The sequence below is a fragment of the Syzygium oleosum genome, unplaced genomic scaffold (assembly GCF_021117445.2).
Source record: "Syzygium oleosum isolate NSW1041296 unplaced genomic scaffold, Sole_v2.1 Sole_v2.17, whole genome shotgun sequence".
NCBI lineage: Eukaryota > Viridiplantae > Streptophyta > Magnoliopsida > Myrtales > Myrtaceae > Syzygium > Syzygium oleosum.
This window is the reverse complement of record NW_026607501.1, coordinates 4,315,270-4,326,733: the sequence shown is the minus strand read 5'-3', so window position 1 is coordinate 4,326,733 and position 11,464 is coordinate 4,315,270.

Sequence of the window (11,464 nt, the reverse complement as noted above, 5' to 3'; positions counted from 1 at the left end):
AAGGAAGAGAATGAACAGTAAAGGAAGAAATGAAGAACTCGCCGGTTGTTCTTTTTTATTAGTTTTTTATTTTTTTAATTATTAATTTTTTTCTGATGTGGTGACGCAGCGTTCAACGAATAATTCAAGCAAAACCTTGCTTAGAGAAAGAAATCTTGAAATTCAATATTGATGATAATGTTCTGTTCTTTAAAAAGAACCCTAAAACAAGCTTATATATCCCTAAACCAAACCCTACTAGGATTAGAAAACATAAAACATCAAAATTACAAGACTGCCCTTAAAATTAAAACCCATAAAAAATTAATAAAAAATAGAAAAACCCATGTAAACGATTCCGAATCGCTAAAATCCATCGTTAGTCACGGCCAAAGGCGTGAGTTTTGTTCAGAACGCCGTTTCGCTTAAAACGACCGAATTTGAGTCCAATTCGATGTCATCAACTGGGTCCGCCGGTTCTAATCGCATCACTGTTTCGCCTTCCGTTTGGACTTCTGCTTGTCCAATCGGTCCAGAAACGCTTCACTAATAGATTCTGCATCATTCTCCTCCACTTGAAAAGAACTCGTCCTCGAGTTAAAATCAGGATCTGGATATAACGGCTCTGTGGACTCATGAAACGGTAATAAATCAGCAATATTGAAAGTGTTAGATACGCACATACTATGTGGAAGGTCTATAACATAAGCATTATCGTTGATCTTCTTGCTGACAGTGTAAGGTCCATACTTCTTTTGCTGCAATTTGCTATAAGATCCAACTGGTAATCGCTCTTTACGAAGAAAAACCATGACATGATCACCTACTGCAAACACCTGCTTCTGCCTGTGCTTATCTGTTGCAGCTTTATACTTCAGATTAGCCTCCTCCAGCTTCTGTTTGACCTCATGATGCACCTCCACAATCTGTTTAGCCATATGATTCGCTGTTACACTTTTATCCGCTTGCTTAGGCAACTGTACCAAATCCAGAGTATGCTGAGGTGCCTTTATATAAACAACAGAAAAAGGCAACCTGCCAATAGAACTATGAACTGCATTATTATAAGCAAACCCTGCTTGTGATAAAGCAACATCCCATTGCTTCGGCTTATCTCCACAAATGCTTCGAATCAAGTTTCCCAGAGTTCTATTAACCACCTCTGTTTGCCCATCAGTCTGCGGGTGAGCAGTGCTACTGAAATTCAAAGATGAATCAAACAGTTTCCATAAAGTCCGCCAAAAATGCCCTAGAAATTTACTATCCCTATCTGAGGTAATAGACTTGGGCACACCATGCAAACGAACCACTTTCTTAAAGAATAATTTGGCCACACTTACTGCATCAGAAGTTTTCCTACAAGGAATGAAGTGCGTCATCTTGGAAAATCTGTCAACCACAACGCAAACAGAATCCACGCCTCTTTGTGTCCGTGGTAAACCAAGCACAAAATCCATGAACAGATCTTCCCATATATCGTCAGGAACAGGTAATGGCATATATAAACCTGTATTATTAGATTTCCCCTTAGCAATCTGGCAAACATAACACTTTTGTACGTAGCTGCTGACATCTCTATGCAACTGGGGCCAGTAAAATCGCTCCCGGACTGCAGCAACAGTTTTATCACGACCTAGATGTGCAGCTAATCCTCCATCATGTAAATCACGAATTACCTTCTCTCGTAATGATGTTCGAGGAAGGCAAAGCTGGTTGCTACGCATCAAATAGCCATTCTGCACATAAAATTCTTGCACAGGTTGACTAGCAGTACTTGACTTCCAAATTTGCTCAAAGTCATCATCATCTGCATAACAATCTTTCAACTACTCAAACCCCAAGATATCTTAGCTTAATGTAATCAACAAACCAGCTCTCCTATTCAATGTATCTGCTACGACATTATGCACACCTGACTTGTGCTGTAATCTGAAAGGAAATTTTTGCAAAAATTGACACCATCGCGCGTGCATATCTTTGCTAATCCTTTTCTGACTATTTAGATACTTCAAAGCTTCATGATCAGAATAAAGGACGAATTCTTTCCCAATAAGATAATGCTCCCAGGTCTTCAAAGCCCTTACGACAGAATAGAATTCTTTGTCATAAGTGCTCCATTTCTGTCTCGCCTCGCTAAGCTTCTCACTGAAATAGCAAATTGGTCTGCGCTCTTGAGATAAAACAGCTCCTATACCAACTCCACTAGCATCACAATCCACTTCAAAAAGTTTATAAAAATCAGGTAAGGTAAGAATATGTGCAGTACATAACTTTTCCTTCAGAATAGCAAAACTATTCTCTGCTTCCTCTCCCCATAGAAATTTGCCTTTCTTTGTACATTCAGTCATCGGGGCTGCGATAGTACTGAAATTCTTAATAAATCGCCGATAGAAAGTAGTCAACCCATGAAAACTCCTAACGTCAGAAACTGTTTTAGGTGTCGGCCACTCTCTGATTGCTCTTACCTTTGCCTCATCTACCTCTATTCCTTCAGCAGTAATAATAAACCCCAGGAATAATAGCTTATTAGTTAAAAAACTACACTTCTTAAGATTAATATACAGCTTATTAATCTGCAAAGTTGCCAATACCTCCCTTAAGTGCATCAGATGATCCTCCTTAGTCTTACTATAAATCAAGATATCATTAAAATAAACTACAACAAATTTGCCAATAAAAGATTTCAGAACCTGATTCATAAGCCTCATGAAAGTACTTGGAGCATTGGAAAGTCCGAAAGGCATCACCAACCATTCGTACAACCCCTCCTTTTTTTTGAAAGCTGTCTTCCACTCATCTTCGGGCCGAATCCGAATCTGATGGTATCCATTCTTCAAATCCAGCTTCGAAAATCATTTAGCACCGTGCAACCTATCCAGCATGTCATCCAATCTCGGAATTGGAAACTTGTAACCCACGGTTATCTTATTAATGGCCCTGCTATCTACACACATCCGCCAACTCCCATCTTTCTTAGGAGTCAACAAGGTCGGAACAGCACATGGGCTTATGCTATTATGAATGTGCCCCTTTCGCAACAACTCCTCCACATTCTCTTTTAGAATCTCGCTCTCTTTATGACTTATCCTGTAGTGCGGTAAATTAGGCAGACTAGCACCAGGAATTAAGTCTATATGGTGCTGAATATCGCGCATAGGCGGCAACCCATCTGGAATCTCTTTAGGCATCCGTTCGCTAAATTCCTTCAATAAAGGCCTGATTGCTTCCGGCTGCTCCTCCACTTGTAATTCAGCCTCAGTCTCAATTGCTTGTTTCACGACCAGCACGTGAATCTGTCGGGTCTTCTTAACCTCAGCTTCAAATTTCCTCGTAAGGGTAAGGAAATTATTTTCAGCAGATTTTTTTCCTTTGTTCTTCAGTGGCAGCAACGTATACTTCACTTCATCCTTCAGGAGGTTATACTGATTGCTCATTCCCGAATGCTGAGCATCTACATCAAATTGACACGGCCTCCAAAATAACACATGACATACATCCATGTCTACTACATCACAATACAGCTCATCATGAAACTTACCAATGGAGAATGGAATTTTGCATCGTTCAGTCACCTGAATGCTTTCCGCTCCAGATTTAATCCATCCTAACGTATAGGGATTAGGATGCTTCTCCACGGGTATTTCCAACTTCTTCACTGCCTCCTTTTCAATGATATTCTCCATGCTTCCACTATCAATAACCACAGCAAAGTTCTTTCCCAGAATAATGCACCTGGTTCGGAATAACTGATGGCGCTGCGAATTATCTTCCTGTTTTGGGGCCAACATCATTCTGCGCACCACACAGTTTACTTGCTCCTCTTCTTCATCTTCAAAATCATCGTCCTCACCATCCGGCGCACAGCAATATCCATCCTCCTCCTCTTCTCTCGCTGCTACGTTTACGGTCTTTCTCTGAGGGCATTCATTAGATCGGTGCCTAGGCTGATTACACCTATAACACTTTATCGCGGCTGGTTTAGCATAAGGGTTAGGGTTCGCAGTTTTCTATGCTTGTGTTCCCTTATCCCTTAGCTCGTTCATAGGGCGCTTTTCTATCGCCTTATCTTCCTAATTTCGCTCTGCGTTAAAGCTATTATTGAAACTGCCCTTCTCTACCGAACTGTTCGAACTGCTACCTCGATAATTTTCATAGCCTCTTCTTCCCCTGTCTTGCTGTATCAATTCTGCCTTCATCGCCATATTTTTGGCTTCAGTTAAATTTCGCAGAAACTGCACTCCAATTTTATTTCGAATAAAGGGTTTCAAACCATCAAGATATCTGGCCACCTGCTGTCCCTCCGTCTCTGATAAATTATTCCGCTCCGCCAATCTCATAAATTCGGCCGTATACTCATGCACAGTCCAATTGCCGTGCTGGCAATGTTGGTACTGCTGGAACATAATCTGTTCATAGTCGGGTGGAAGGAATTCCTGCTTCAATAGCTTCTTCATTCTAGTCCAAGTTCGAACTCTATCTTTCCCTTCTTGCTCCCTCTTATTCTGCAATCTCTCCCACCGTGCAGACGCACCCCTCTTTAATCTACAGGCTACTAATTGCACCCTTTTCTCACCAGGGGTCTCCATATAATCGAAAAATCTATCTATATCAGCAATCCAATCCAGAAATTCTTCTATGCCCAGACTTCCATTAAAATAAGGAATATCGACTTTCAATTTAAAGTCGTTACCTTCACGATCGTCGTAACGTCGTCTTCCATCTCTCCGATCATATCCTCTTTGAAATCCTCCATGACGATGTCTGCCGCCATAATCAGCACGTTCTGCATCAAAATAATCGTTTTCTTCTTCTTCCGAACTCTCTGAAAATAGAGGGTTATTCAACCTGCGAACATGAACATGCATATCAACAGGATCGTCGCGAGCAAGATCTGCACCCGGCCTTCTGTCGTTCCATCGATTCCGGTTCACATCAACGCCGAGACCTTCGAACCGATCTGTTAACTTGTCAAATCGTTCTTCGAAACGACGAAGACTTTGATCGAGTCGTTGATTCAAGCGTTCCATTAAACGCTGCTTCAAACGTTGCAGCACTTCGTCCCCAAGGGTTGGGGCTCCAGTCTCCTGAGCATCGTCACGAAGACCACCGCCAGTCGCCATTGGCTCTGATACCACTTGACGCAGCGTTCAGCAAATAATTCAAGCAAAACCTTGCTTAGAGAAAGAAATCTCGAAATTCAATATTGATGATAATGTTCTGTTCTTAAAAAAGAACCCTAAAACTAGCTTATATATCTCTAAACCAAACCCTACTAGGATTAGAAAACATAAAACATCAAAATTACAAGACTGCCCTTAAAATTAAAACCCATAAAAAATTAATAAAAAATAGAAAAACCCATGTAAACGATCCCGAATCGCTAAAATCCATCGTTAGTCACGGCCAAAGGCGTGAGTTTTGTTCAGAATGCCGTTTCGCTTAAAACGACCGAATTTGAGCCCAATTCGATGTCGTCAACCGGGTCCGCCGGTTCTAGTCGCATCACCATTTCGCCTTCCGTTTGGATTTCTGCCTATCCAACCGGTCCAGAAATGCTTCACTAATAGATTCTGCATCATGTGGCATCATGTCAGTGCCGTGTGTTGTAAGAAAGTAATAAAATGTGTCAAGCCGGCATTTTTCGTTAGTCAAATTGGATAGAGTTAACGGAAAGACTTGATTTCACCAATTGACAAGTTTGGACTCGATTGTACTTTTTGAAAGTCTTGTGACTCAATTATACTTTTGCGACAAGACTTCCGGTGCACTTATCCCTAAAATCACAATTTACAAACTTTAATCAAGCCTCTCTAACCTCGAAAACACAGAATTTCAAACAACAATGAGCAGATCCATAAGCTTGTCTAGCACTTAAAAAAAATCAAATTCAGACACAACCGCAATTCATCGAACTCAGAGTCATTAAAAGCAACAGGTTAAAACCGTGACATTTCCTGAAGGAGTAAAAATCACCATCTTATGACAAGGACAATCAAAATCAATCGCACACGAGCATCTTCGGTCATTCCTTTGTAAACGAAATGCAAAACATCAGGTATTTTGGGCATGTATGCCGGTAGCTCATAATCATACACCGCAGATGCAATATGGGCCTAAGAATCCCTTGACGAACGATATCACACTTAGGCTACGTTTGGTCGTCCGGATCCCAATTGGGATAAGACAGGATAAGGTAGGATTAGAAATCCTCTGAATATCTTCCGGATTATAAAAAAATCCTATTATATGTTTGGTGCAATCCAAGATAGGAGTAAAAATATTTGAAAATCTTTGAAAATCTCATTTGTCTAATGCAATCTCCCATGATATCCAGATTTTACCTCTTGAGCTTCATCACTAGCTCGTCAAACCCATTCTCTTCAACTCCCTCTAATTTGTCTCCTTTGCCGCCGGCTTCCTCAAATCCACCACCATCTCCACCTACAGGCCGTACTCATCACTCAACTTCACTTTGTCGGAGGCGATTCGGACGCCAGCCAATCGAGTCACCGATGGTGTTACAGAGCGACCAAGGGAGGTGCTAGGTGCGACCGATCTCGTAGACGAGGTAGCAGTGGACAATGCAGAGGTGAAGGGTGGCAATGGGGTGGTGGACGCCGCACGCGAAGCTCGAACACAACTTAACGTCAGAGCCGATCTGGGGGTAGTGAGGGGCACCAAAAATCTCGAAAATTCTTGATTATTAATCTGTAATTTACCTGCTCTAAATGTCTTAGATTTGGCTTTAATGGATGGGATTGCAGACTGGTACGAGATTGTTTGGCAAGTTGGGGTCTAGATATAATGCAATTATAGTTATTCCTTGGTGGAGACAAAAAGTCACCATTATTGCACCTATGGCAAGATAATCAATGGCAACGACGATTCCTTGTTGTAATCTGTGGCGACCAATCTATCTAATAGAGGCGATATTATTTTTGTCACTTTTTATGGGCGGACATGCATTGTGGAAGACGATGGGCGATGACTTCTCCTTTTCACCTTAGTTGTCGGAACAAGATCGGCCAGCCGACGATGACGATCGGCGACGGACGGAGGCAGCAACGACGATCGATTGTCGTGGAGGTGGTCCTTGTGCGGTAGTCAGCAAAACCAGATGCTTTACTTTGTCGTTGGAAAATAAGTGTTAAGTTATTTTTTAATTTTTTTATTGAATCCGGATTTATCCCACTCCCTAGCCCGGATTTTTTATCCGGCATTTTATCGGGATGTATCCGGGTTTATCCGGTCTGAAAGACGTTGCCAAACACTGGATGGGATATTTTGTTATCCTATCCGAATTCAAATTCGGACTACCAAACGTAGCCTTAGTAGATCACGAAAGGGGAGACGGAGAGAACGAGAGAGAGGAACCTAGTTGGAAAGATAAAAAGATAAGTAAACAGCAGAGTCCAAATTTAGTATGAGATTTGGTTTTTGCCTTCTTCGTAATCGCACGCACACAAGAAGAAGGAGAAAATGATTAACCTAGTTCAGTCGACCAAGGAAGGGACCCTTGGAAGCCTATGTCCACGATGGGAAACCTCCAATTCTTCATATCACCTTAGGGGATCTGTTGCGGATCCTTAGCAGATTTTTAGGATTTAGTTTTTTACCTATTTTAGTTAGGATTTGTTTTTAAAATTCTTCTTATCATTAGGGATAAATATCTTATTTATTTTTTATTCCTTGTATTTTGGGATCTTATTGTTTTTCTGTTCCTAGAGATAAGCTTCTACAGCTTATAAATTTGTAAGTAGCGATTCAATCAGTAACACAGTTTAGCTAGTCTTTTCTCCTTCAACCAACTCAACATGGTATCGAGCATGGTTGTTACGACCGTAAAGTTGAGAAAAACCATGGTAAAGATCGCCATGACAGGGGCAAGCAGAGGAGCGACTCGGATGGTTCTACGATCATCTCGTCCTCCTCTACAATTGCTCCTACTCCTTCTTTCCTTGATCAATCCCTCTCCTCTCCTCAAATTACCTCACTCAAATTAAATGGAAAAAACTTCCTCTCTTGGTCTCGGTCGGTCCTAATGGTCGTTAAAGGAAGGGGGTAAGCTCGGATCTCTCTTAGGTACTCTATCAAAACCGGACTCAAAGGATCCCGCTTTCGAGACATGGGATGCCAACAACAACATTGTTATGTCATGGCTAATCAATTCCATGACGAAAAAATCCAAAGTAGCTGTCTCTACTACTCCTCGGCGAACTCGGAACTATCTAAATTTGGCATATTCCGACCTTGATAATTCATCTCAAGTATTTGAACTTCGGAATGCAGCAAGGAATCTACTGCAGGGAGAAGCCGATGTGACAGAATACTACACCTCACGGTAAAGATCCGGGAAATTAGATCTTCATGATGACTGTTCTATGGCTCATGCTACATGTACCAAGAAATATCGGGACCGAATGGCAAAAGAGAGGGCATACGATTTCTTGGCAGGTCTAAATAGAGATCTTGATGAGGTTCGAGGTCGTCTTCTTGGAATCAAACCATTACCATGTATAGGGGAGATTTTTTCTGAAGTCAAGCGTGAAGAATCAAGGAAGCGAGTGATGTTAAGCAGCAACAAATCTGATATAACAGCCCCAGAATCATCAGCCCTTGTTTCTCATCGTAATGATCACAACAAGGCTGATCAAAGAGGAGAACTGAGGTCAAACAAACACCAAGGAAATCTCTGGTGTGATTATTGCCAAAGAACTAATCATACTAGGGACAAATGCTGGAAACTCCATGGCAAGCCTGGAGATTGGAAAAATAATAGACCTCATAACACTAGAGGATACTCAGCTTCTACGGATGTGTCACCGAAGCATGAAGATATTCCGATCCAGCTTCCCCTCAATAAGCAGCAGATAGAGCAATTATATAAATTGCTCACTCCCCCGACAACTCCACAAAATCCTCTTGCTGCAAGCACTTCTCTCGCTTGCTCGGAAAGGTACTTTTTAATCTGCTCTCCTGGGGGATCTACCGGTTGTGATCCATGGATAATAGATTCGAGCTACTCGATCATATGACTGGATCGAGAAAATATTTTTTCTACATATCAACCAAGTCCGGGTAACATTAAAGTGAAAATTGCAGATGGTTCCCTTGCCACTATTGCAGGGTCGGGTACTGTCCATTTGAGCCCGACAATTTGCTTAGTAAATGTTCTCCATGTCCCTAAGTTGACTTGCAATCTCCTTTCCATTAGTAAGCTCTCAAGGGATTTGAATTGTATGGTTCGGTTCTCACCATCTATTTGTGAATTTCAGGACTTGAGTTCGAGGAAGAGGATTGGCAGTGCTAAGGAACACGGTGGACTTTATTATTTTGTTTCAGATTTCTTCATTAATAAAAATGTTTTCAATGTTAGTTGTGAATCTTTTCCAATGACTCGTGAAAAACATCTCATGTTATTACATTTCAGACTTGGACATCCAAGCTTTGGATATATGAAACAATTATTTCCATCATTATTCCTTTCAAGTGATGTTTTTCAATGTGATATATGCCAATTAGCTAAACATAAGCGCTCTTCCTACTCATCTCATGAACATATCCCATCCTCACCATTTTCTTTGATACACAGTGACTTATGGGGACCTTCACGTGTTACAACTAATACGGGAAAAAGGTGGTTCATTACTTTTATAGATGATCATACCCGTCTTACTTGGGTATATCTATTAAAAGACAAGAGTGAAGTTTCTCATATCTTTCAAATATTCCATACCATGGTTAAAACTCAGTTCGGTACTAATATCAAAATCTTTCGTACTGATAATGGTACAGAATACTTCAACTCCACTCTTGGGAAATACTTGGAATCCAACGGCATCATTCACCAAAGTTCTTGTGTCCGTACCCCAAAACAGTGTTGCTGAACGCAAAAACAGACACTTGTTAGAGGTAGCCCGTTCCCTCATGTTTACAACTAATGTACCTACATATCTTTGGGGGGATTCTATCCTTACAGCTTGTTACCTAATTAACCGGTTACCCTCACGAGTTCACAAGTATGAGACACCAATCAACATTCTTTGCAAAACTTTCCCAGATCACCAAATTGTCTCCTCCTTACCACTGAAAGTTTTCGGCTGCAAGTGTTTCATTCATATCACTGATCCTTCTCGTTCAAAGCTTGAACCTCGAGCCATTCCATGCATATCTCTCGGTTACTCCTCCACAAAAAAAGGTTACAAGTGTTTTATTCCCCAACATAAAAAATATATTATCTCTATGGATATTACCTTTTTTGAACAGCAACCTTTTTTCAAGAATTCTCTTCAGGGGGAGAAACCAGTAAATATAGAGGAAGACAATTCTTGAGACACAATCACTAAATCCTTTACGCTCACTGAATCTGTCCCTACCGTCCCTACATTGCCTACAATGCCCGAATCACTATCTCAACCTATCACTCTATCCACTATACCAAGGAGGAAACAACAATTATATTTGCCTTTCTAACAAATATTCATGTTTTCTTATGACTAGTCGTCTCTATCTTTCCAACACTCTCCATTCGAGAAACATGAATATCTATTGGAAAGGGAAATACAATTGTTATTTCCTTCTTTATTGATTTGATTTCCAAATTTAGTAGGAGATTTGGCTTAAATCAATAAAGAAGGAAATAACAACCGTATTTATCTTTCATACATATATTCATGTTTTTTGGACGGGGAGTGTTGGAAAGATAGGGACGACTAGTCAGCCAAGTCCAAATTTAATTAGACAAATGGCTCAAATCGATAAAGAAGGAAATAACAACTGTATTTGCTTTTCCAATAGATATTCATATTTCTTGTAGGGGGAGTGTTGGAAAGATAGGGACGAGTAGTCAGTAGAGTCCAAGTTTAATAGTAGATTTGGCTCAAATCGATAAAGAATGAAATAACAACCATATTTACATTTCCCACAGATATTCATGTTTCTTGGAGGGGGAGTGTTGAAAAGACAAGGACGACTAGTCAACAGAGTCTTACTTTAGTAGGAGATTTGGCTTAAATCGATAAAAAAAGAAATAATAACTGTATTTGCCTTTCTAACAAATATTCATGTTAATCTTCAGAGATATATTTTATCTTTTTTAAAGATAATGAAATCCTCTAAGTGATATAAAGAATTAAGGGTTTTCATTGTGGAAGTAGGGTCCCAAGGGTCCTCTCCTTGGTTGATTGATTCAAATCCTTTCTCATTCTTTGTGTGTGGGTGATTAATTAGAAAACTAACCCGGTACTCGTTCAAGCGGCGGAATTGGGACTTGCTGGCCAACGTGATGGTGTTGGAGACTAGCCTCTTCTGCAGCGCTCTCACCATTTTCGCATGCTTTTGTCCATTGACTGATCCAGGGAAACCACATTGAGTATTCTTTGCAAATGAAGAGATGTCAAAGGGGTTTCTTACTTCCCTAGTCTCGCTGAGAAGATGAAAAATCCCCGTGGCTAGATCTAGTCTGGGCAAGGGCGTTGTGGTTAGC